Raw genomic sequence first — 27,224 nt, forward strand, 5'->3', positions numbered from 1 at the left:
AGTGGCTGCAGCCTGATAGGAATGTTCTGCCCTGGCCTGGAGGCCAAGGCAAAAGCCACTCACACTGCTTGTCAGATTCCAGTGATTAGCAGCTTCCCTGTGGGCTAAGGTGACCTCTCCTCTCCAGCTGTCAGGAGTCAGGAGTGATTGCTCAAAGTGGTGAGTAGCATAGTCGAATGGGGCCAACTGTGAAGGAGTCCTGGAGAAATGGAAGCTGTCTGGGTTACAGGGCTGCTGGAGTCATGGCCTGCCACGAGCCCCTGCAGAATGCTCCTGTGGGGGCTCTGGCAGAGAAACCCGAAGTAGAAGGAAAGAGGTCAGTTAGGTGACAAACTGTGTGGCCAGGCACATGGGGGCGGGGGTGGAGGAGGGGAGCTGGGATGGGCTGTCTCCCTATAGCTTGCTTGTTCTCTCCCTCTTTCCTTCCCTTCCTTCCTCCCTTCATCCCTTCCTTCCCTCCTTCCTTTTTCCCTCCCTCCTTCCTTTCCTCCTTCCTTCCTTCCTTCCTTCCTTCCTTCCGTCCTCCCTCCCTTCCTCCCTCCCTCCCTCCCTCCCTCCCTCCCTCCCTCCCTCCTTCCTTCCTTCCTTCCTTCCTTCCTTCCTTCCTTCCTTCCTCCCCTCCTTCCTTTTTTCCTTCCCTTCCTCCATCACTCTCTTCCTCCTTTCTCCCTCTCCTTCCTTCCTTCCTTCCTTCCTTCCTTCCTTCCTTCTTTCCTTCCTTCCTTCCCTCCCTCCCTCCCTCCCTCCCCCCTCCCTCCCTCCCTCCCTCCCTCCCTCCCTCCTTCCTTCCTTCCTTCCTTCCTTCCTTCCCTCCTTCCTTTTTTCCTTCCCTTCCTCCATCACTCTCTTCCTCCTTCCTCCCTCTCCTTCCTTCCTTCCTTCCTTCCTTCCTTCCTTCCTTCCTCCCTCCCTTTTCCTCCTCCCCTTCCTTCCCTTCTCCTCCCTTCCCCTCTCCTCCTCTCATCTCTCTTTCGTTCATCTTGTTCGAGTGTGTGTGTGTGTGCTTGTGGCGGTGGTGGGTGGGGTGGGATTTGAGCCACACCCAGAGGTCTTCAGGGGCCACTCCCAGCTCTGTGCTCAGGATCTCACTTTGGAAGTTCCAGAGGGACCATGTGATGCTGAGAACTGAACCAAAGTCAGTTCCATGCCAAGTGAGTGCCATAGCCCTGTGCTACCCCTCTGGCTCTGTTGCCTCTTATTTCTTGTCCTTTTTCCTTTGTTTTCAATGTAGGGGATGAAAGCCACAAGCAAGACAACATCCCCCCCCCCCTACTCCCTCCCCCCGCCCCCCCACCCCAAGCCCACATCCCCACGCCTGCCTTCTCTTCCTGACTCGCTGGTGCTTCCTTCTTTCCCAGAAGAGATAGGAAGTTGCCAAGGCAACAGAGAACTAACCACATTTTAGTTACCATGGGGTAGCTGCATACCAAATCTTTGATGTGAGTACTCCACACATCCCTGCTCTTCAATACCCCAGAAACAGATGAAATTTACAATCAGCCTGGATAGGGTTTAAGGGACTTGCCTTGCATGTGGCTGACCCCAGTTCTGACCCATAACTCACAGTGGCCTGGATATCCCAGGCACCCCAAGACTGAGCAGCCCCATACCCTTGGGCCCTTACATCCAACCACTGAACTGGTTAACCAAGAATCGCTGCTAAGTTCCTGGGAGTTCCAAAGGTTGGTAAGGGAGACACATGCCAAGCTTGTGTGAGGGCCTGAATGCTATTACAAAACAAAACAAAAAAAAAGCTTTAAATAGATACTTTTATTAAATGCTCAGAATAAAGGAGATGGATAAGACCAGGAAGTTGGGGCCCAGGATGTGATCCAAGTGGTAAAGCCTATACCTCATAGTACTGGTGTCCTGATTTGATTCCTGACCTCTCAATCTCCCCTAGTCCCCTCTGGGTGTGGTTCCCACAACAAAGATTACAGGAAACCTACAGGGACCCCCCCACACACACACCTCCAGTCTCCGCCCTTTGCCAGGGACTCATGCTTTGCTCTAGATGTGCTCTGCATTTTCTTCCCTAAGTGCTTCAGCTCATAGCTAGTCTCTGCCTCAGAAGAGCTCCTCTGGCTCTCTCAAGACAGTCTTAAGAAAGAGTTTGTCTAACTGCCGTTAACACGGAGCACTGACCAGGTGTCCTGAACACTTTGGTGGGGTAGAGGTGACGACACTGCATAGTCCAGAGTTGCAAGAGTCAAAACTATTGGAAACATGCATTCCAAACTATAATAATTCAATGAAAATGAACACGAGGGACTGGACAGTTAGGATAGCAGGTAAGGCGCTGGCCTTGCTTGTGACCAACCTGGGTTTGATCCCAGGCGTTTGCTATGGTCCCCTGAGCCCCACCAGGAGTCATCTGTGAGTACAGAGCCAGGAGTCCTGAACACAGCCAGGTGTGACCCAAAAACAAAATGGGGGGGAGAGAAAAGAAAATGAGTCTGAGGGTTTTGAGAAATACTAGAAAGATTAAGCTGGAACGATAGCACAGCGGGTAGGCGTTCGCCTTACAAGCGGCCAACATGGCCGACCCGAGTTCGATTCCTCTGCCCCTCTCAGAGAGCCCGGCAAGCTACCGAGAGTATTCGATATACCAGACACAGTAACAACAAAGTCTCCAATGGAGACGTTACTGGGCCCACTCGAGCAAATCGACGATCAACGGGAGGGCCTTTACCTTTACCTTTACCTTACCTATATATGGCTGCGGCTTTGACCCTGCTTGGGATTCTGGTACCGCATATGGTCCCCTGAGCACAGAGCCATGTGTGGCCCCTGAGCAAATCTGGGTGTTACCCCCGCCCCTCAAAATGTGTTTGCTAAAGGAGGCAAGAGAGAACTTTGACTCGCTAGTGGAGGACGGCTGACACTGGTGGTGAACTTGGAGTTGGAATACTGTATTATTAATAGCTTCGTACATCATGGTGCCTAAATTCAGAAGGAAAAAAAAAGGAATTGGGAAAGAAACCGAGGACACACATTTTCTCTCACCAAAAATTTAAATCTGTCACTTTAATCATACACTATGATGTATCATCTAACTTCTTGTATGCATAAATTTTACTTTCCTATTGTCCTAAAATCCTAAGAAGTAGAGATTATCTTGTCATCTCTCTAAAATATAGTACAATCTCTGACTTCTTAGTGAAGAAAATTGTATGTGGGCAAAAACAAAGAAAGATCCAGCCAGATTTGAGCCAGCACGCAGGAAGTTGCCACTGTGTCACACCTCGCCAGGGGTGGGTGAGGCTCCCTTCCTGGGTCTGTCCCTCTTTACTGTCACCCGTCACCACCAGATGGGCAACAAACAGAGGCATCACCAGCACACAGGAGAGTCGAAAATGCCACCCTCAGGGCTGGAGCGATAGCACAGCAGGTAGGGCGTTTGCCTTGCACGTGGCAGACCCGGGTTCGATTCCCAGCAACCCATATGGTCCCCTGAGCAGTGCCAGGAGTAACTCCTGAGTGCAGAGCCAGGAGTAACCCCTGTGTATCGCCAGGTGTGACCCAAAAAGCAAAAAAAAAAAAATGCCACGGTCTAACCCACTGGAATGTGGAAAAAATTCTTTCTAGACTGTACCTGTTCTGTGAGCTTGGGGATGCTGGCTGGTCTTTCACAGATGCTGGCTGTGACGGGTTTTGTGTGGCAGGGAAGATGTGTGTGTGTCTTACTCTGAGTCAGCACTAGTTGTCTTTGTTTAGTAGCATCACCAAATTCTTTGTGGAGTTGACTTTCCACCCAGTAGCAATCCTATTTCTTTCTCCCTTCTTTAGCGTTTCTTGAAGTGTTCCCTAGTCTTCGGATATTTGGCAAATATCCGGGCATGGTTATTCCAGATTCTCTTATTTACTCTCTTGTTATGTTGGGGAGCTTCTTCCTCAGAAGCAGGTTTCTTATAAAGAGTAAATAAAAATAAAATAAAAGAATAAAGAAAAATAAAGAATATAGATGAGTCACATATATAGTAGGATTTATAGAGCAGGTTAGATATCATGGATCACACATGCATACATGCATGCACACAAAAACAAAACAAAAAATGGGGAGAGAATGGGGGACAATGGAATGTGTTTTAGATAAGAAAATCTCACTTGGCCTCAGGTTGAATATGCACAGTTGTGGAGTCTTTCTGATAATAGCGTCTGCTAAGAAGTCTGAGTTAAGTAACTTGCCATTATCCAGAAAGTCACCATCAAAACACTTCTCCAATTAGAATCTGCACATGACATTTATTAACTAAATAATGTTTAGTAATAATTTGAGTAATCGTGTTCTGAATTGCAACAGATATCTTGACATTTCCATGGTTTTCTGCCTTTGCAGTGGCATCATGTACTACAAATTCTTCTAAGCCAGCATCTGGACACAGGGCTCTGTAAGGATTAAGTCTCTCCTGTGGCATAGGTCACACAATTCGATGGGTTAAAAATATATATATATACCCTTTAGGTAAGATGGTTGCAGTAGTGGTAAATTTTATGGTATTAATGTACAAATTGCAGCCCATCACCAAAATGCCTAAGACCCTCCACTACTGTCCTTAGAAGTAGCTTTGGTCCATCTTCAGTGGCCCCACAACTTGTTAATCAGTTTTATAATCCATGCCAAGGATTTGTCATTGTTTGGTGCTATCTGTTCCCTTGTTTTGTTTCTCTCTTTAGCACAAGATGAGCGAGATCATCCAGTATTTGCTATTCTCCCTCTGACTTAATTACTTCACATAATGTCCTCCAGTTGCAACCACATTGCAGAGAACTGCAAGATTTGATCTTTGCTTACAGCTTCATAGTATTCCGTTGTGTATATATGCTACAATTTCTTTATCCATTCATCAGTCATTGAAAATTTTGGTTCTTTTCATATCTGAGTATTTCACAAAGCACTACAATAAGCAGAGAGGTACATATACCTTTTTAAAAGAATGTTTTTGTGTTTTGGGGTTCTTCTGCCCTGTTAATATGAGAATTGTATGTCAGTCCCTAAGTTCTTAAATGACTGTATCTGTTTGTATCAATCCACAAAAACATTTACATTATACCTAAGAGAGTCAATTCTTCACTTTCACTATATTTCTTGTTTCAAGAATAAAGAATAATTTTTTAAAGTGCTAAAAGGAGGGGCTGGAGCGATAACACAGCGGGTAGGGCATTTGCCTTGCACTCGACCACCCGGGTTCGATTCCCAGCATCCCATATGGTCCCCTGAGCACTGCCAGGAGTAATTCCTGAGTGCACAGCCAGGAGTAACCCCTGAGCATCGCTGGGTGTGACCCAAAAAGCAAAAAAAAAAAAGTGCTAAAAGGAGGCAAAACCACAGGGTGGGAGAGAGAGAGAGAGAGAGAGAGAGAGAGAGAGAGAGAGAGAGAAAGAAAGAAAGAAAGAAAGAAAGAAAGAAAGAAAAGATAAAGAAAAGTGTCTGGTATAGAGGCAGGGCAGGGGGTAGGGGAGTATTGAGAGGGACACTGGGACACTGGTGTTGGAAATCATACACTGATGGAGGGATGAATATTGGAAGACTGTATGACTAAAACACAATCATGAACAACTTTGTAACTGTGTATCTGAGTTGATTCAATTAAAAAAACAACAGCAACAACCTGGATTTCATGTGCCCATTAGCCATGTGCTGGTTATCATTTGAGATACTAATAATGTAAATTCCTACAGCTGCTAAGCCAAAAAAGCAGCATTTTCTCTTAGAATGCACATAACTGGCCCTCTGCAAAATAAAAACCTAAGTCAGCTGACACATACCTAATCTGGTCACTATGTTGGGCATTTTAAAGTAAATACAAGTACAGCCAGGTGAGGGAAGACCTCACTGGAAAGTGATCTCGAGATATGCTTGCTGGGAGAGGAGTGTGAGCTGTGCATCCCTTGGGAACTTTCTTAATCACTTAACACTTAACTTCCCGTTAGTCGTCGATTTGCTCGAGCGGGCGCTAGTAACGTCTCCATTCGTCCCTGTCGCGTGCCAGTGTAGCCCAATGGCATCTGTTCGCTCCGGGAACATGAAGGGCCTCAAACCGATCGTTCATGATCTTGACGAAGAAGTCTGACCATCTGGTAGGTGGGCGGCCACGCGGTCTTTTGACATCCTGTGGAATCCAGTCGGTAACAGCTCTAGTCCAGCAGTCTTCTTTAAATCTCATTACGTTACCAGCCCATCTGATTTTTGACACCTTGGCAAACGAGACAGCGTCCCTGATTTTTGATCGTCGATGTCGGAACTCCGGATTCTTTCTCTCATTTGAGTGAAACGTGATATTCCAAGCATAGTTCTTTCAATTCCTACCGACATGGCAGCACTGGGAACTTTCTAGGCTGAACAAAGAGGAAATGCAAAGGTTCTGGGAACGCTCTATGTGCTTGGGGTGTTTGAGGAGAAGCAAGAAGTCCAGTGGGACTGAAGGTGAGTCACAAAGGGATGAAGGGACAACGGCAGATGGTGTCTGGAGCAGATCACACTCAGTCCTGTAAATCCTTGTAAGTGAGATGGGAACCCCTGGAGAATTGGAGACAGAGGAATGATATCCTCTGGGTAGGCTCCACGTCAGTTTGGCTGCTGTGCTGAGAGTAGGGTGACGAGGGCCAAAGCCAGGAGGCCAGCTGAGGACTAGTGAGAAAGTCAAGGTGAGAATGGCTTAGGGGAGCAAGAAGTGACTGGATGCTGCCCAGCACCTGAAGAAAGAGCACGGCAATTTGGTGATTGATGACAGGATCTGAGAAATAGAAAGAACTAAACATTGGGCAGGAGAGATAGTGTGGCAAGTAAGGCCTTTTACATTTCGGACCCAGGTTCAATCCCTGGGATGGCATACAGTTCTCTTATCACTGCCAGGAGAAATCCCTGAGCAGAGAGTCAAGTGTAAATAAACCCTGAGCAAAGTCAGGTGAGAATCAACCCTTCCCCACCAAGAAATAATAATATCAATACCATTGTAAACTCATATCTCAATAAGAATAATTAATTTGGAAAACATTGCTAATTTATTTATTTTTTAAAATTAAAGCACTATAATTTAGAAAATTTTTCATATTTCAGTTTTAGACATACTATATTATAGCAGCCATGCCACCACCAGTATCAGCTTCCCCTCACTAATATTTCTAGGTTCCCTTCCATATCTCTCCCCCATACCCCCTTACCTCAGCCTGCAGCCTGCCCTCTTGGCAGGCACCTTTCTAAGTTCACTTGTTAATGTTTGAGTCTCTTGATTTCAGGAAAACTCACTTTTTAAAAAAAATGAAAGAAAGTACTCAGAGTTGACTCAAGATGTTTTCACAGAATGATGAGAAGGCTGAGCTGCAATTCACTGAGATGAGGAATCTGAAGGAGAGGAGGACACCTGAGGGGGGAAACAATTAGAATATTGATGTAACAGGTTTGAGAGGTGGAGTAGGAATGTGCATATACAGTTGGATGAGGAGCCTTATGAACAGAAAGAGAGGTAAGAATTATATATTAGAAGGCAATCCACATAGAGATGGTGCTTCTAGCCTGGACTCTGAATTAGCTACAAGAGTGAAAAGATAGAACAGAGCAGAGGTCACAGGACCCATTAAGAAGTCCAAACTGAGAGGAGAAACTAGCAGAGAAGTCTAGGGAAAAGCTCCCAGTGGGAGAGAGTAATACCAGGAGAGTGTGCACTCTGGTGATCAGAGGAAGAAAGTGATGAAGGAGGAGAAACCACCAACGGTAGAAAATAACAGAACTGACCACTGGGTTTTACAACATCTTCACTGTTGTTAGGTATGTTAACTAGCTAAACCTCTATGGAAATGAGTATGGAGACTTGCAAAAACATAAAAATAGAATATCCATATGATCCAGTGATTTCACTCCTAGATATTAAGGGAGTGAACAAGAACAGATGAACATTTATTCAAATACATATATGTGCACATAGATTCATGAAGCACTATTGACAGTATCTATGATTTGGAAACAACCCAAGTGCTCAACAGCAGATAAGTGAATAAAGAAGATATGGTTTATGTACACAATGGAATACTGCTCAGCTATAAGAAAAGATAAAATTTTGCTTCTTTCTACAACAAGAATAGAATTAGAGGATATGAATCACACTAAGTGAAATCAATCAGAGGGAGAATGGCAAGTGTTGGGTGGTCTTGCTCATATGTGACATGTAAAGAACGAGTAAGGGAACAGTGTCCAGTGGAAACTAACTCTCAGACTCTGGACACAGAACTGATGTTAGCTAAGGCAGGAGGCCGGAGGGAGTGGAACAGAAGGATCTTTTGGACTGTAATGGAGACCAGTTGGCTCTTCAGTGATGAATGTGGTATGGAAGCATTGAACCTTTAAAATATATAAATATTTTACACTCTTGTGAACTATTTTACTTACTTAATTAAAAACATACATACAGGTCTGGAGAGATAGCCCAGTGTTCTGAGCAAATGTTCTGCATGCAGGAGGTCTTGGTTTACTCCCCAGTACCTCATGGTTCCTGGAGCACTGGCAGAAGCAACTCCTGAGCACAGAGAACAGAGCAGCACCCCCCCTCCCCCAAGCATTACCAGGAGTAACTGCAAAAGCAAAATCAAAAAAAACAAAATCAAAACTACATACACAGTGCCACAGAGCTGGCCGGTGCTCTTGGCAGGAAGTAGTGCAGATAAGTAGTTGGTTGGGGGTGGATGTGGGGGGGGGGGAACGGAAGTGAAAACAGTGAGTGCAAGTCACTATTTGATCTGTCCTGACAACAAGGGCAAGAAAAAATGGGGAGGAGAATTAGTGGAACCCTCATTCATACAGGAAATTAATATTAGTATCCTAAAAACAAATTGTACAAACTTCCACAGGAGCAGAATGGGGCAACGGCTCACAGTGGGGGCGTTCAGGAAGCGGCATTTGACTTGATCTTGAAGGAAGGGTGGTGGCTGCAGGGCAGTTTCAGAGGCAAATCTTTCTCAGCAGAAGGAAGAAGATGGTAAAGACAAGGCTGTAAGCTGCCAGAGATGGGAGCGGCCTTATTAACTAAGGTTGATACTGACCTTGCCTGAGATCATGTGTTTGCCTATTTTTAGCTTCCCAAGCAGTGCTCAGGGGGATGAGGGAACATGCCCAGTGATACTTTGGTTTGGTGTTTGGACTTGGTTGGCCAACTGAGCCTACTCTGGCCCAGTGGTATGGGTATTATCAGGGCCACCTCAGTGGTGCTCTGGAGACCACACACTGTCAGGGACCACAGTTGAGCCCTTGCACATCCCTGGTACAAATTCCCAAGATTTTTCTTCCATTTTAAATTTTTTCAGTGCTCGGAATCCAACCCAGAAGCTCACACAAGCCAGGCAAGCGGTCCACAAAGCACCTCCCTAGACTTCCCTAGACCCTAATGTGGTATCTGAACCGTAAACTCCTTTACAGGACACACAGGCAGCTCTTAACTCTTGCAGTCAGAGATCTAATTTGGGCTTTGGTAAGACACCTCCAGGGCTTCCTTAGTAGGACCTGAAGGCCCAGAGACCAGGAGGTTTTGTAATAACCTAGGCATCCCCCACCCCCAGGGCAATGTCCTGAGAAGTTCCGGAGGGGAAGGATGCGGTGAAAGCCACAGGACTTGGGGCTGCTGCTGCTGGGGCCTAGGGCGGCAGGCAGCTGTGACTCAAGGTCTCTGGCTCCAGTGAGCAGATGAGTTGATTCATCTTCTTGTCCCCTAAGCACTTAACACATAATAGATTTGAGAGCAATATCCCTGGGTTGTTTACATTCGAATATACAAAACCTAAGAGACAGTTTTGAAATCAGTTTTTCTGAAATCAGCTCTTCTCATTGGCTGCTCTAACCTTCCCTGCCCTCCCCCACCCTTCAATGTCCTATTTCCCCTGAGATCCTTGGCCACATGCAATGCAACTGGATGCTCAGTCTCTCTGCGGAGCACCGATGAGCCTGTGGAACAGCACAGAGTGAGCCTGTGGAACAGCACAGAGTGACCGATACTTACTGACCATGTGTGATAGAAAGTGCCCTCATGCTCTTGTGAGCCAGGCTGCATGTGGCCCAGTGGACAGAGAGGAGGAAGACCACAATGAGAAGGGGAGAGTGGTCCCACAGGCAGGATTAGGCAGGTGTGGTAATGATGATGTGCATTAATCAAGCATTTCCTGAGTTCCCAGAGTTGCTGTAGGGGGCTCCAATCTCCCGCTTAATCCTCATATGGGGCCTAGCAGGTGGCTCTGTGCTTGCACCTAATTGACAGATGAGGACAGGTGAGGCACTGAATCTAGAGCACTTCCCCTAGGACTGATAATGTGAACTTTCAAGCATTGGCAGAACTGTGCTTGGGGAAGGGGGAAGTACAGAGGTGGGTGTGGGAGAAGGGGTGCTCTGGAGTCCTTCCTCCAGTCAGAGGGAACAGTGAGGGCAGCTTAAGGGCACTCAGCAGCCAGTTCAGGGGCAGCAAGCCTCTTTGAATGACAAGAAGAAGCTGTGTTGGGCAGAGCAGGACACAGCTTTGCTAGGTGGCAGGGGGCCTACCCCAGCCCCAGATAGTTGATTGTCCAGGGGAAGTCTTTGACCACAGAAACCATGGGGAGAAACAGAAATGCAGGCCTGGGAGCTGCAGTTAGCAACCACAGCCCCAGGCCCCCGAAAAGGGGATGGAAGAAGAGCTGGTATTGGACTTAGCCAGCAGAGTGCAGGGGAAGGGTGGGGAAGGAGGGGCAGAGGAGGCCTCCCTCAGCCCCAGGGGCCTGAATTGTCTCCCAAGCTCAGCGAAAGAAGCTTCTTTCAAGCAGCAGGTTTCCCCTCCCTTTCACGAAGCCTCTAGAGCTGGAGGAAGAAAAGCAATCTCAGAATAGCGCCACCTGGGAGATGGAGCCGAGCAGAGACTTTGGATGCACCTCCCTCCCGCCAGCCCCTGTCCTTCTGGCTTCTCCAGTGAGGTATCTGTCTGCCTGGATTTCAACCTCATCAGTGCTGAAGGTGGACTTCCCATTCACCCGCAACCCCCATCTCTGCCTGGCGCTGTTGCTCGGCCACCTCCAAGATCAGAATCCGAAAGGTGCCTTCTCCACAGACTGACTCAGACACTTCAAGAGGATATTCCAAGCAAAGTTGGGGAGGAAAACTAGGGCCAAGCAATATCACCCATGTGTGCTACAGACACTCTGGAACTCCAGGAGCTGCTCTATGCCATGGAGGTTTGATCGAGCTCAAAGCCAATAGGTAGGTTCTGCTGTTCCACATTCATGTTTCAGGGCATGCAGGACAGAAATGAACCAGAGTCTTAAGAAGTCCAACTCTAAGAAAACGTTGGCCCTGTGGGCATGCCCTAGGTGCTGTTGGTCCCTTCCTCTGCCTTCTCCCAGGAAATACTTCTGTTTCTGGTCCCCCTGGAAGGTGGCACCGATTCTAGGACCAAACTCAGCTCAGGTTCACACTTGTGGGCCTCTTCTTCTTGCCCATGTGCCCAGCACAGGCCTCGAAAGCAGCAGACTTCCAGAAAGCTGGTTTCAGTGGGAAGCAGGGAAGGGTGTGGTTTGGGCCATACACAGAGGTATGCCGGGCTAGCTGCTGGCTCTGTGCTCAGAGATTATTCCTGGCAGTGCTTGCGAGACCAAATCTGGGTCATCCATGTGCAAGGCAAAGCGCCCCACGCATTGGACCACCTCTCTGACCCCTTGATTTCAGCAGAGTTTGAAGGGGGAAAATACAGGGCTTTCTCAGCCAGAGACAGAGGTGATCAGAACACTTGTTCAGGGAAGACTTCCCCTCTGTTTGAGCTTGGGTTGGTTCAAAGGGGATCCTGAGAGGCTCACATCTGTGAGTGTTCCTTGACTGGTGGATTTGGGAAGAAAATACATTCTGTAATTCACATTATTGACTGTCCTATTCACTATTTGAGATCCAAACAGGAGACTGTAGGGGAGAGTATTGGGAGGAACTGTGGGGTAAAGTATACATTCAGACTCACGAGGCCAGGATGCTCCATGATAGCCAGTTATCACCCAGAAAACTTGAGGCTTGATGAAGACATAAGTCAAGCACCAGAGGGAGGTTGTGAGGGATGGGGGTTGCTGCCAAGACCCTGACTGCCCAGGATTTTGGCCACAGCTCTATGATTTTTCTTTGGGGAGCAGTACTTCCCCTTAATCTTTTAGGGACTGCCAACCAAGCTGGTTGCCTTTAATGGATACAGTTGAGCTGGCCTGTCAGAGTCTTCATGTGGAGCAGACCCAAGATCAGCTGGCAGGGCTGAGTCCCCGTGGGCCTGTCAATGTGATTCTGTTTCTCAGATCCCAGATGGTCCTGGTTCCTGTCCTTCACAAGCTTCATTATTCCACTGTCTCTTCATCTTTGGGAACTCCGCTCTAACTGTCTAATACATTCAGTGTCTGGCCTAGAATAACCAGATTTGTTCTCTGTTCCAGGCAACCTTGGAATACTAAAGGAAAGCTAACTGGTGGCCTCTGCAGTGTCCTATTCTGTACATAGACAGGGTGATTCTGAAGCAATCAGACTTCTAGGGGACTCAGAACTCTGCTCTCCCCGGTGACTGTGAAACTTGGAGAGAGGTCAACTCGCAAAGTTACCCAGAGGATTTGTGAGGTCCATGGACTAGTTGACCAGCTCCAACCCTTCAGCTGCCTGCTCAGTGCTGCCAGTGAGGACATTCCTTCATAGTTTAGAAAGAAAATTCCAGAATGTTCTTTTTTCTTTGCCTGAGGCCTGGGTGGAAAGAAGAGAGGTCCTTCCAGCATTTATCCAGCTTCCTGTCAGTCTCTCAACTATGACTGCAGGCTCCACGGTCAGGCCTCTGTGTGCTGTCTCCTTTCCAGTCTTCAAAACTGACTCATCTGAGAGCCCTGCAGTGAGGCCAGTGCCAGGAGACCAGGAGAGAATGAGCCAGAGAGGGAGGACCAGGATTTAAGTCTCACAAATAAATGGCTATTTAAGCTATAGCTCTGCAGCTGTGCAGATGTGGTCAGCTTTTACTCACAGTTACATCCAATCCTAGTGCTATCCCACCTCTAACTCTAATCTTAATCCTAACACTAACGGTAATCCTAACTCAAACCCTAATCTTAACTATATCCTTAACCCTAATCCCAACTATACCCTAACCCTAATCCTAACTGTAACCCTAACCCTCAATCTTATCCTTACTGGTAAGTGCTCCAAGAATGGTATTTCTGGAGCAAACTTGCCCCTAAGGAGGGTGGAGGCTCAAATTTGCCCCTATGAATTTCCACAGCACTCTAAATTTGTACCTCACTGGCTGCTTAGGGGGTAAGCAAGTCCAGTGTGGAAGACTTGTTTGGGGTAAAGGGGTCCAAGTTCAAGAGGGGACAACTGGGTAAAATGAACTCAGATCCCTTTAAGTTGGATTTGATGATTTTATATTTGTTTTTCTTCTTTTAGAATCTTCTTATTGTTACTTTGGAAGTATAACCAATAACTATTAGATTTTAACTTTAACTTTTGCCATGTTTTTATCCTAATACAAATGAGCCTTGTGAAGAGATTTTTTTTCCTTTTTGGGGTAGATGGGGCATACCCAGCAGTGGTCAGGGTCCACTTCTGGTGGTACTCAGGAGACCATATGTGTGGATCAACTTGGGGTCTGCCAAATGCAAAGCAAGTGCCTTAAACTCTGTATTATGTCTGCAACCTGAAGATTTATTTCCTCAATGAGATCTTTCTTTTTTTTTCTTTGTTTTTGCTTTTTTGGGTCTCAACTGGCGATGCACAGGTGTTACTCCTGGCTCTGCATTCAGAAATTGTTCCTGGCAGTACTCAGAGGAACAACCATATGGGATGCTGGGAATCAAACCCAGGTTGGCTGCATGCAAGGCAAACACCCAACCCACTGTGCTATTACTCCAGCCCCTCAATGAGATATTTCTTGAAGTCTAGTTTACATATGTTAAAGTACACAGAGTTTGAGCACACGGGATGGTAATTTTAATAACTGTGTACATGTATATAACCACCTCCGCAGACAAGGTATAGAATTTTCCCTCATCTCTCTTCCACTCATAACCCCTCCCCCACCAGAAGCACCCAATGTCCTAATTTCTCTCAGTACATATTAGTTCTACCTGTACTGGAACTTTATATAAATAGACTTGTCCACAAAATCCTCCTTTGTGCCTTGCTTCCTTTTCTCATCCTCATGTTTTTAGTTTTCTTCTATGAAGCTGTACACATCAGTCATTCATTCCTTTTTACTTCTGTGCAATATTCCATTGTATAAATATTCCATAATTTGTTCACCTAGTGATAGACACCACTCAAATTATGTTTGAATATCATGTTCATCCAAGATATATGAAAAATATTCACAGAGAGACTTGTCCAATAATATATCTATATTGATCTATCTATCTAGCAAGCTTTTCTCTTTATAACCCCAGAAAACCCAATTGCCTATTCTGGTATTTTTTCAATGCTAGGGATCAAACCTGGGGTTTGATCATATATGCCAGATAAGTGCTCTACCACTGAGCCACATCTCCATTCACTATATACTACTTTTTTCTTTCTTTTTAAAATTGTAGTTTAGGTGATGTGGTGACCATAGTGCTAAAGTCTATGGCATCAGTATACATAGTTACTGCATCCTCCACTATTCTGTTTTTATTCTATTTAGTTCCATCATAGACAATGAGGCCAGAATGTTCAGCTGATTCACCTGAACTTCTTTTCATTGTAGCTGACAATTTGGGAAAACCAGTGAGTCTCTGAAGTTGATAACAGGAAGTAGCAGAGGGAGAATTTTCCAAACTGAATTCAAGAGATAACAGTGAAATCAGCCTTGGTCATTTACAGGGAATAAAACAGAATGTTAGGGAAAAGTAGGTGTGGACTCTCACTAAGCCTTACTGCTAAGCCTAGCAGGACAAATATTCAAAATATATCTGCTGAATTAATTAATGAATTAATGTATACTCAAATATATATTCATGCTGTATGAATACTTTATGTGAATAAACTATTGAATGAATCTGTAGGAGTAAGAATATGTAAAGGGTTGCGATTGCTAGGTCCTCTTGAGTTCAGATCATCCTATATCTAGATCATTCTAGATCATTCTTCCTTCCTTGAAAAACACCTTTCAGTCTACAGGAACAATGATAATGTGAGAAAGAAACCCCAGGTATGTGGGACTTGCAACTATAAACTCTGGGTTCAATGGAATTGGGAATGTGTGCTCTCCACCTCTGTCCCCAAACGTTTCTAGCAATTCAAAAGTCACACCCATAAGTCACCTCTGGCTGGCACCAGATAATCTCATCAACGGCCACGATCCAGGACTCATTGTCCTTCTCTCTTGAAAGAGAGCATAAAATGACACATGCCTTAGCCATGCCACTGAACCCCATGCCAGGCTGTTTTATCAGGGTGCCCTGGAAGGGGGTGGGTGAGGTCCCTCCCTGCCTCAAGGGATCCAGCCTTGACAGCTGAAATTCTAAACAGCACAGTCGCTTTGCAGCCATGAAATATCTCCTACTTCACACCACTCATATTCCAAGAGAAGGGCTTAATGATCTCTGAGTGAAATACAGTAATCTTCATACACTCTCCCCTAAGGAAAGTTTTTTTTGGAACATTTTCAGCGGTTTACTCATAACAAACAATACAAAATATAGCACAGCGGTAGGGCGTTTGCCTTGCACACAGTCAACATGGCCGACCCGAGTTTGATTCCTCCGCCCCTCTCGTAGAGCCCGGCAAGCTACCGAGAGTATCTTGCCCGCACGGCAGAGCCTGGCAAGCTCCCCGTGACGTATTCGATATGCCAGACACAGTAACAACAAAGTCTCCAATGGAGACGTTACTGGGCCCGCTCGAGCAAATCGAAGAACAACGGGAGGGCCTTTACTTTACTTACTTTGGGGTAGTTTAGGTGTAGTTTTAGTTTGGGGTAGTTGGGGTTTGAGATGGAAACATCCAAAATATAGTGGTGGGAAGGTGTAATGGTGGTGGGATTGGTGTTTGAATATTAAGTGTAATCAAATATTGTGAACTACTTTATAAAAATAAAATTAAATAAAAATAGAAAGGTCTGGGTATGGGGCACTAGAGACAAGGACAAGGAGGTAAAGGTTTCCAGAAAACCATCATAATAACCTGGGTTCTCACTCTGACCTTCAAAACTCATACCTTATCTGCTGAGATCTAGCCCCAAGCTTCCTTCCAGTCAGAATCAAGACTTCCACGTAGAGAACTGGCCTGCCATCATATCTGGGATAGTGTTTCTCTTGCTTTCCATCCTTCTCCCGGCTGGCACTCTGAGATCTTTATTATGAAGATATTAAATACAGCCAGATGATATAGAGCTGTTCATTACTGGGCCAGACATGGATAAGTGAGACCACACCTTCTATCCCTTGTAAAAATCAGTTTCCCATCCAGAGCCCCTAATTTCACTTCTCTGTATTTGATCTAATGCAGAGACAGACATGCTTTCTTCAGTCACAAGTGTTAAGATTTCAAGATCTCCTAAGTAATAATTCCAAGTTTTAAGAGGAGCTCAGTGAAGGAGTTTCCCAGGCACTTGGAGTCCAACGTGACTCTTTGTCATCAGAAGGTCTCATATGTAGGGATCTTGAGGCATCAATTAATCTTTGTGGGTACTGTCATTTCTACTAATAGGTGCTGGGAAGAGGACACTGGGATTGTAGATTGCTTTGAGTGGTTTCTTAGACTCTATGTTCCCTAACTCCCCACAAGTTTTGTCTTATTTTTTCCTACTTCTGGGAATCCAGAAAATGGTCCTACCACATTGGCATAGACATGGCATTAGGGATGAGTCTCGGGATCTCATAATTGCTCTGGGTGCTTCCTAAACCACGAAGTTATCCGTGGGGTCCCCATTTCCAATCCTGTCTGGTGAAAACGTTGGATTTAAGGGATTGACAGTTTCTGTCATTAAGAAAATGGTTGAGTTGGATACTCCGTGAGCTAGGCTAAGACCCATACCTCATCACCATAAATGCATGCAGGGACCTTCTCAGCATGCTGGAGCAGCAAGCCCAGGTGTTGACTTGTTTTGGAGGGATGCTTTGAGGTTGTTCCAGGAAGTACTCAGAGGTTACTCATGGCAATGCTCAGGGATGGTGGGCATATGCAGTGCCAGGTATCAAACCAAGGTCAGCCACAAATAAGAAAAGCACTGTGATTCCTGTACAGTTTTCTGGCCATGGTACACTTGTTTAAAGGATTAATATGAACATTTTAGAGGACTACAAATCAGTGGGAATATCACCTGGTCCAGCCGCTATGGAAAACCATATGGAGATTTTTCAAAAGAGTGGGAATGGAGCTCCCATTTGACCCATTCTTCTCACTTCTAGGTATCTATCCCCAAAAACAAAAACAGTAATTTGAAATGATATGTGCATACCTATATTCACCACAGCTCTTACTACAGTAGCCAGAATATAGAAGTAACTAAACTGTCCAACAATAGATGAATGGATAAAGAAGTTGTAGTATATATACATGATGGAATAGTATTTGATCATTAGAAAAAATAAAGCCATGCCTGGATAAAACTGAAGGGTATTATGCTGAGCAAAATGAAATAAGCCAAAGGCAGAAGGACGAATACAGGGTGATCTCACTAAAGTGGGATTTACAGAGAAGCAAATCAATGGCCTGAAGAATATTAATCAATAATAAACCTTGGATACTCTAATATAGACCTGAGAGGTTAAAGGTGGGGGGCAGGGGAATAATAGGTTGACTGGAAGTAACATGAGAACATAAGTGGAGAGTCTGGAGCACATGGGTGGTGCCAAAAGAGATAGCAGAGGCACCCAAACCATAGCTGTCAATCAATAAATAATGGGGAAGTGTGGAGGGAAAGGAAGGTCAGACAAGAGGTGACACAGGGACAGTGGGGTTGGTGTTATGGGCATTAAGGTGGCAGGGGTGTGCAGTAGTTTCACACATCAATACCATAAATGTTAACACTAGTAAAACCCTTCTACCTAAACTATAATTTAAAGGGAAAAAATTAATTCATTAAGTACTACAGCTCATTCTTCATTCCCATGGAGGTGATTTTCCACCTCATGATATTGTTTTGCTTTGGGTCCAATTCGGAAATGCTCTATCAAATGTCAGTGGGAATGAAAAAATAATCTGGAAAACTTTCTGCTTTATATCCTTGTTGATAATACTCACAAACAAAGCCCCACTGGTGGAAGAAGAGGAAATCATCATCATTTTGAATCTAAAAATAAGTATTTGGGGGCTGGAGCACAGTGGGTAGGGTATTTGCCTTGCACACAGCTGACCCAGGTTCGATCCCCCAGCATCCCATATGGTCCCCCCAGCACCACCAGGAGCAATTCCTGAGTGCATGAGCCAGAAGTAACCCCTGTGCATCGCTGAGTATGACCCAAAATAAAATAAATAAATAAATAAATAAATAAATAAATAATAAAAGTATTTGTTGATGATCTGGACAATCTGATGACTTAAACGAGTGGCAGCCTGGACCTGCCCCACATGAAAGAGAAGTGGGTGCTTCCCTAGCTGGGCACAGAGACACCAGCATTAAAATAAAGACCTTTGGAAAGGAGAAACTTGGGTCAGTGGTTTCTACCCCACACACTCAGCCCCATCCACGGGCAATCTGCTGAATTGTGCCTGGAGTTTCTTCACTTGGAGCAGCCAAATGATTCTCTTCTGTTATGACTTTAAAAGGATTATTCATCCTGTCCTTGAAAGAACTTCGGGATCAGAGCACAAGCTTTCCTTGCAGGACCCCCAGGTTTTGCCCCTAACACTGCACAGTGCCCTGAACACCACTAGTGGTAGCACCCTGGGATGGCTAGCTGAGTCTTCAAAACAAAACATGAAAAAATTTAGAGGACATAATGAGGAACTTTTAAGGATTTGTTTTATCAAAGCTTCTGTGATTAAAGAGAAAGTTGGTCTGAGACTGACTTCTGTCGATTCTGTAATATGCTGGCACCAAACAGCAGCAGCCTGCTGCCCTTACTTGTCCTCAGTGGCAAGGGTGGGCCACTGGGAGGTACAGGATGTGCCTCCTGGGGGGTCAGCAGGGAGCTAAAAGGCTGCAGGAGCAATGGGGGTGCCCTTTGGCATTAACCTGTCTGACTCACCCACTTTTTACGCCTCAGTTATGCAAGGCCACAGGAGGCTGTGTCCTACTTCTCTCCAATGACCTATTTTAATTTTTCGTGTGCCTGTTGGCTATCTGTATGTATTTTTTATTTTTAGTTGGTCGTCAAGGTAACATGTTTCAATAGTGTTTATGCTTATGCTGCCGGTGAACATAGTTATTTCTCCTCCACCAACCCAAAGTGCCCAAGACCCTCTACCACTGTCTTGGACTAGTCTCACGTCTAGTCTCACATCTTTCCGTCCCTCTCTCCCCACATGGTAACCCCATGGAGCCATGACTCAGAACAGTTCTACCCTTAGCCTGGTTTCTCAATCTACCGCAAGGGGAGCTCCTCTGATGTTTCCCCTTCGCTCTCCGACTTCTTTCACTCGTCTTGACTGCCTCGAGCTCCAGCCAAGTTGCAGTAAAAGGCAGGATTTCAGGACTTGATCTTTGGTTTTGTTGTTGTTGTTCTTTTGCTTTTTGGGTCACACCCGATGATACTCCTGGCTCTGCACTCAGGAATTACTCAGGGGTTACTTCTGGCTCCTCACTCAGGACTTACTCCTGACATTGGCTGAGGAACAATATGGGATGCTGGGGTCAGCCGTGTTCAGGGCAAACACCCTACCTGCTGTTCTATTGCTCCAGCCCTGGTCTCTCTCTCTCTCTCTTCTTTTTAATAGAAAAAGTCCATTGTAGATATGAACCATAATTTCTGATCTATTCATATGTCATTACCCCATCCCTAACGATACGATTCCTGATTTGTTCTGGAATATCCACTAACTGCCATGAGGGTTTGAACAGAGGCATCATGTCCAAGTATCACAGTTTTTAATGGAGTACTTGGGAGTAAATATGACACACAAAGGGAAGCAGTATCAGAGGCAATACTTCACCCCTCCCAGATTCAACTTCCTCATGTGCAAATAGGTCATCACAATACCCTTTTGGGGTGTATTGTGAAGATTAAAGAAGAGACTATATATAAAAGAAACATTGTGTTGTGTGTGCACAAAGATTGATGCTAGAGCTTCTGACACTTTCCTCTGAAGGGATTCAAAAAATGAAGAGGAAAAAATGACAGAGTAAAAGAGAAACCAAAGATAGAAGATACAATGGGGTAAAGGAAGTATTTTTCAAAAAAAAAAAAATGAAGTCAAAGACACAACCCCATTCTTCTCTAAGAAATGTTCCCTTTTCAAAAAATAACATAAAATGGGAACTTCAGCAAAAGACAAAGGCCAAGAAGTGTTCTTTGAAGAGTTTTTCTTCACCTCTCTTCTGGCACCAGAGGCCCTAGGAAGAGGCCACTTGCTTCAGCTATAGTCCTTGGGGAAGCTTTCTTTCTTTATTTTCAAGATGGCTCTGCACTTTCCAGAAAGAAAGAGTCAGAGTCTCGTGTGGTATGAAGCTTTGCCCAGTGCCAGGATTGAACCAATAGAGCAGTCTCTGCCCCCTCTCCTTGCAGATGGATGTTCTACAGAATCAGAGTGAGGGTGACTAAAATAGTGAGAGGACCTAGGACCTGAGCTGACTAGTGCGAAACCCTTGGGAAAGAGGGAGCAGAAGCTGAGGGGGAACCCAGGATCTCAGGTCTCAAGCTACCTTTAGGCTTGGAGATGGCCAGCCCCTCACCCTTCTCCATGCTCCGGGCAGTAAATGACCCTCAGGAGGAGAAGAGTTACATAGAAATGAACGAAAGGATCACCATCTGCTTCCAGAAGCAGGAATTCAGTTTAACAACTAGAACTTGGGTCTGTTACCAAGACATCCTTGGGAATTCTGTCAACTAGCCCTTAACCAGCTGGAACCCACTCTAGGGGTTCAAGATAAAAATCCAAATAATTCCTAACAGATCAAATATATTCAAGTGCTAGATCTTTAGTGAATAATTAAGTTTTCAATTAGCAATAATCGTGCCTCAGATAACCCTCATTGGCTATGATACTCCCACTGCTCAAAGCTTTAGTGAGTAGTTAAGGAAGCTTGACAACCTTTGGGGCTTTCACCTTTGAGGCTAGCTATCAACCTTTGGGTTCTGGGTGGTCAGTGTGAACTGTCTTTCTTATATGAACAAAATGTCAGATTTCTGCTCTGACATGTCTGACCCAGCTCTTACACTCGAAGGTATTGCAATGACATCACCAAAGATGTGCTAGGCTAGCACAAGACTTAGATTCGAAGATTGGCTTTTCCTCTTACTAAACTATATGACCTCTCTGAATTTAGGCTTTTCTGAAAAGAGGGGAACTGATAAAACGTCACATGATTGTAGACCATGATATTGGGAGTGTTTAAGCACTCATAAACAGTTAAAGTTTGTTAAATAACACTTTTTTAACGCCAATTTTTAGAGGTGGTCAAGAAAATATGTCAGTCATTTGCAGAGAAAGCCACTTCTTAAGATGGTCTATGGGAACCGGAAGTGGAAATATCAGGAAAGGAACTTGGGAGAGATAAGCAGCTAGACCGCCTCCTTCCTCCAAATGAACTTTTCCTCCCTTCCCGTTACCTCTCCTGAACTTCAGCAAGGTGAGGAAGGTCTAAATGCTGGCATGTTGCTGGACAACTAAGTGTTGAAAAGCTCCTGGACATGGCTAAATCTTCAATTCCTTGTCCCCTGCCCCCATCTCTTTTTTTCCAGTTCCTCCCTAATACAGACACACTCACATCAATTTTCCATACTTCGTCTCCTCTTGATCTTATGGATTTATAGGACTGAGATGCAATAGGGTTTCAGAATTTAAAGCTTATTGTTCTGCTGAACATAGCACCCCACCACAATCCACTTTGGGATCCTTTGTTCCTAACTTGATTTCTGTTTGCTTCTTCTTGGTTCCTCCTTTTTTGGTGTCTTTCTTCTCATTCTTTCTGCCCCCCAGTACTTGCCACTCCCAGTCCTTGAACCACTAGAAGAGGTTTTATCCGCCATATAAAACCATGCCTGGGAGAATGAGAGAAACTCTATCCTGACACCACCCAGGTGGAGTCTTGCTGCCAAACTGACAAAATAAAATGGAAAAAAAAATTAAACAAAAATAGCTGCTCAGGAGAAAGTGGATGGCTCACAGGGCTGGAGCTCATGCTTTGCACACAGGAGGCCCGGGCTTGATTTCCAGAACCACACTAAACCCTGAGCACCACCAGGAGTGACCCCTGATCACTGCAGGACACAGACTCCAAGATCAAAATAAATACATAAACAGTTTAAGTCAGGAGGTAGTACAGAGGCGCCTAACATACACCCCACCTGGGCTTGCTCCCCAACACCACATGGTCCCCTGAGCATTGCCTGGTGTGACCGGGAGGCACTCCAGTACCATTGGGGTGCTCTGGGTGCCTCACAACTGCAGGCCTGAGCAGCATTGTATCCTCAACCCGATGCAGTGAACCTCTACTTCAGTTGACTAAGAATGGCTGGTGAGGTGCCTGGACCTCGAGCACTGTTTGGGAGCACACCTTAAAATAAAATTCAAAAATAAACTTCTTGAAGAGAAATAAAGGGAGGTAAAGGGGCTGGAGCGATAGTACAGGGGGTAAGGCATTTGCCTTGCACACGGCTGACTCGAGTTCGATTCCCAGCATCCCATAAGGTCCCCTGAGCACCGCCAGGAGTAATTCCTGAGTGCAAAACCAGGAGTAATCCCTGTGCATTTACGAGTGTGACCCAGAAAGCAAAAAAAAAAAAAAAAAAAAAAAGGTGCTCATAAATTTGTCACAAACATCATTTCTTCCTTTTCTGTTTACCTTCTATTAAAGCTTCATCTGATCTTTGTGCCCCAGAAGGCCTTAACCTATACCCAATTCTCCCATTTATCACTCTACGCTTGACCCCTAGGGGAAAAAAAAGAGACAGCATCCACATTCTGACAGGCAAATATATTAGAGGTGAGACGTTATCTGACTTCTTACCTAGAATTTCTGACTCACTCACTTTTTCCTCTAGGGAATGACACAAATCACGCCTTTAAGTCTTGTCATAAAGCAGCTGAGGACAGAAGCCGCTTCCTTCCTTTCAGGGAGGAGGGTGAGGGACACAGCTGCTGAGGGGGGGGTCAGGGTCAGGCACGTGCCCGCCAGGAGTCAGCTTGTACAACACAAATGTGGGAGCACAGATGTCTGAGCCCCTGAGTGGCAGAGATGAGCCCACAGAGCTTTCGCACCAGGGAAAGTGTGTAAATGGCTTTCATAAGCAAAACTTGACACAAGGAAAATCCCACCCCTAACCCCCTCTCCCCAACTATCATCAGCATTTCAATGGGGAGTTCAGGAATTTATTTATTTTGGGGCTTGGGGGCTACAACTAGCAATGTTCAGAGCTTCATACCCAAACTCTACTCAGGGATCACTTCTGGAGCTATTCAGGGGGTCATAAAGTAAGGCAAGCATCTTAACCCATGTACTATCTCGCCAGTCCATCAGTCTTTTTAAATATAAAAATACATAATTTTTTGACAAGAACATACACATATTTTCCTGTTTTATATTTATTTACTTATTTTTGGTTTTGGGGCCTCACTGGCAGCACTCTGGATTCACTCCTAATGTTACTGGGAGACCATATCTAGTGTTGTCAATCCAACCTGGTTGGCAGGAACGCAAACTATCTTTCTGGCCTCTAGGCCTATGTTTTTAAGTCAAGATATGGAATCACACTGTGAAAGCCATTTGGCAACTTGCTTCTTTTTGTTTTGTTTTTGGGCCAGACCCAGTGGTGCACAGACTCCTGACTCTGTGCTCTTGGTGGGCTTGAGGACCATATGGAGTGCCAGACGCTGTACCTGGATTGGCCATCTCCAAGGCAAGCATTGTATCCACTGTGCTATCACTTCAATCTCTGTAATTTGCTTTGTTAACTTGCTCTTTTGAAGATCTAGACATGTGAGCAAGTTGATATATAAGGTTGCTTCTACCCTGCTATTTCTAGATGTCTCCACTGCATTTTGTTCTATAAGTAGTCCAATTTGTTTAACCTAGGTTCTGCAGCTATTAAGCTTTCCTCCCAGTTTTGCCATTATATATCATGCTGTGATCCATATCATGACAGGCATCTATTTGCCCATTTAGTCTTCTTAACAAATTCCCAGAATTGAATTAGCTGTATGTGTTCTCAGGGCCTTTCTTCAACTCCTGTATTCAAGGTTTCATTCTTTTGGGGGCATGGGTAGGGCTAGGGAGCATTTTGTGATTGTGTTTATTTCCTGGTTTCTTCAATTAGTAGTGAAATAGAGGAGAAAGAAAAGCAAATGCTTATGCTACCCAGTGAATATTTCTTTCTTTTGTTGTCTGCATTTTATTTGTTAGGGGCAACTCCCAAGGTGAAGCTCTGGGGGGGTCCCAGTGGTCACTGTGCCCGGGATTCATTCTGAGGCTCCAGACACTACAGCCTGCTCAACCATCTCCCTGGCCCCTTTGATTGATCCACTTGCCTTCTTCTAGGTCCCTTGGAGCCTGCCAAGACCAAATACTTATGGGGGAGGGGGCAGAGTGTGAACAGGGGCACAGGCCCGGACCCTGTTCTCCTTTCTCCATGCTCCCTGCTCTCTCACATGTGAGTGAGACCAATTGTGACTAGCACTTAGGTGACTGTGGACTTTGACCTTGTCCCTCTCTCTTTCCTGGGTTGATGAGTTATGTTTTGGAACAGGGAAAAAAACTTTCCAGAAAGCCCCTGTTTTCTTTTCCTTCTTTTCTTTCCTTTTTTAAAAAGTTTTTATTTTTTTATTCTGTGTTTAGGAATCATTCCTGGCGGTGCTCAGGGGACTCTATGGATGCCTGGAATCAAACCCAGGTCAGTTGCATGCCTCATCGGCTGTAGGAACTCTCCAGTCCCAGCCCATTTTCTCCTCAACCCTGCACCTGGGCTCCGGCCACTCTCTCCACCTTAACAGGGGCAGCAGCGAGCACAGAGAACAAAGCTGTTGACCTTCAGGTCCCTCAGCTGTCACCAGGATGGATAGAAATGGAATCTGACCCTGGGGATGGAAAGTGGCCTGAAGGATTTCTGTGGGAGGTGAGCAACCTGTCAACACCGAATCAACAGGAAAGTAGACTCACGGCACCACTTCCCCTGGCCCAGAGTGCACACCTGGCTTTCAGGTGTGTCGCTTTGTGGCTGCAGATTAGAGACGGAAGATAGAGTGGGATGGTGCACTTTGGCTTGACTCAGAGTGCTGGCCAAACCCAACAAAATAAGGTTTTGATGGTTTGTGGCTCTTCTCCACACAGATTTGTAGAATGCTCAGATACAATGCAGAGGCTACTAGAAAAAGAACTTTTCAAGGCATAGAATAAGCTCCCAACTGTGTTAAAAAGACAACCCAAGGGGGTTCAATGTCCCTTGGTCACTTTTCCAGAAATGAAACAGCTCCATTTTTTAAACATTCCAGTTTTTCCACTGCATCCTCTGCACAGGCAGTTCTCTTTACCTAGACATACAGGCTCCTTCTTCAGCAGAGTGGCTGCCGCTATGCCCTGTGCTGTTCACTGCACCCTTGCTTTAAGAGATGGAATAAACAGAGTGAATGCTTATAGCATCTGGGGCTGGGGAGATTGTGCAAGTGGCAGGGTACATGCTTTGAATGCAAGAGGCTCTAAATTGAATCTCCACTCCTTCTCTCCCCTCAGAACCACGTGCTCCTTGTTGCCCAACACCACTGGGGGTTATGACCCTGGTGGCCCCTGGCATTTTTTTCTTAAAGAGCACCACTGGATATCCCTGGGAGCAGCCCCAAGCACTGCTGTGGAGGCCAGCCCTCCAAAGTAATGAGGGCTGTACCAGCCCCCCTGCTATAAGGCTTGAATCAACACACATCTGTACCAGCTGAGACCTGGACCCAGAACCCAGAGACAGATGCCAAGAAGTATGGTATAAATGGGTCTTATGGGTACTCTGGCCCTGTTTTTCAGAGTGATCTCCATATTACTTTCCACAGAGGAAAAACCAGGCAACATTCCCGTCAATAGTGCCTAAGGGTTCCTTTCTCACCACAATGCTACTATGGATGAATGGATCCAGAAGTTATGGTATGGTATACATAGGGAATACTATGTGGCTCTAAGTAAGATTAAAACCATGCAATCTGCAGCAATATGGATAGCACTAGAGGATATCATGCTGAGTGAAGTCAGTTGGAAGGAAAGGGATAGATACAGAATGATTTCTGTCATAGGTGGGACCTAAGGATACACAGCAAGGAAGCAACACTGGACCAAATGGACCAAAGGCAACACAACACAGGAACTGATTCAAAGGTTGAAAGGGAGGGATTTGGGGTCCTTGGGGGAGGGAGGTGGGTACACTGGTGTTGGAATTATGTGTGTGAGAAATCATCATGAGCTGAACAATATTATCACAGAACTTCAATAAATAATTCTTTTTAAAAAAGAAGAGAACCCAGAGAGAGAGAGAGAGAGAGAGAGAGAGAGAGAGAGAGTATAGAGGTTAAGATACATGTCTTATACATGTCTTGTGTGTGGCTGATCACAGTTTGATCTCTCTCACCATATATGTTCCCTTGAGCATCACCAGGAATAACCCTTAAGCACAGAACCAGGAATAAGTCCTGAGCATTGTCAAGTGTGGCCTCAAAACCCAAACAAACGAAGGGAGTAGAACCTACCCTTTCCTTTCATTTCCCCAACACTAAGGGTTCGTAGAGCCTGTAGCTCACCCCCGAATGAGTGGGAGAGTCTCTGCAAGTATCAGTGTGAGCAGCAGGGCCAGGGGACCTTAAATATCTGGGGGGCAGCTGGTGACTCTGCTAAGCCCTTCATTCACCTTCATTAGCCAGAGACTCCTGTTTTGTAAATTCTTCATCTGACATCACCTTACTCTGCTCAAACAAATGTTATCCGCTTTGCAGGTCTCTACCTCGGGCATCTCTCTCTCTCTCTGCAGGAACTCTGGGTAACAACAGCTGTCAACACCCCACTTACACTGTCAGCTGCTGAGCTGTGGGAGCAGCTGAGGCTGGGGAGGGGGCCTGCACCTGTGTTTCTGGTGTCAGAATGGAATGAGACATTGGGGAGGAAGGGGACAGAGACTGAGCATGGAGAGCTTGGGTGCAAGGTTAGCTTTGATTTGCTAAA

The 27,224-nt window shown here is 45.5% G+C and overlaps 1 non-coding gene across 1 annotated transcript; it reads right to left on the minus strand.

The window, feature by feature from the left end:
- Positions 1-20,956: 20,956 nt before the first annotated feature.
- On the minus strand, positions 20,957-21,098 carry LOC130026233 (U4 spliceosomal RNA). The gene has a single exon (XR_008792844.1). It is a non-coding gene; the product is annotated as a U4 spliceosomal RNA (small nuclear RNA).
- Between the last annotated feature and the right edge of the window lie 6,126 nt (positions 21,099-27,224).

Source organism: Sorex fumeus, unplaced genomic scaffold, assembly GCF_029834395.1.
Source record: "Sorex fumeus unplaced genomic scaffold, SorFum_2.1 ptg000033l, whole genome shotgun sequence".
In the NCBI taxonomy this organism is placed as follows: Eukaryota; Metazoa; Chordata; class Mammalia; order Eulipotyphla; family Soricidae; genus Sorex; species Sorex fumeus.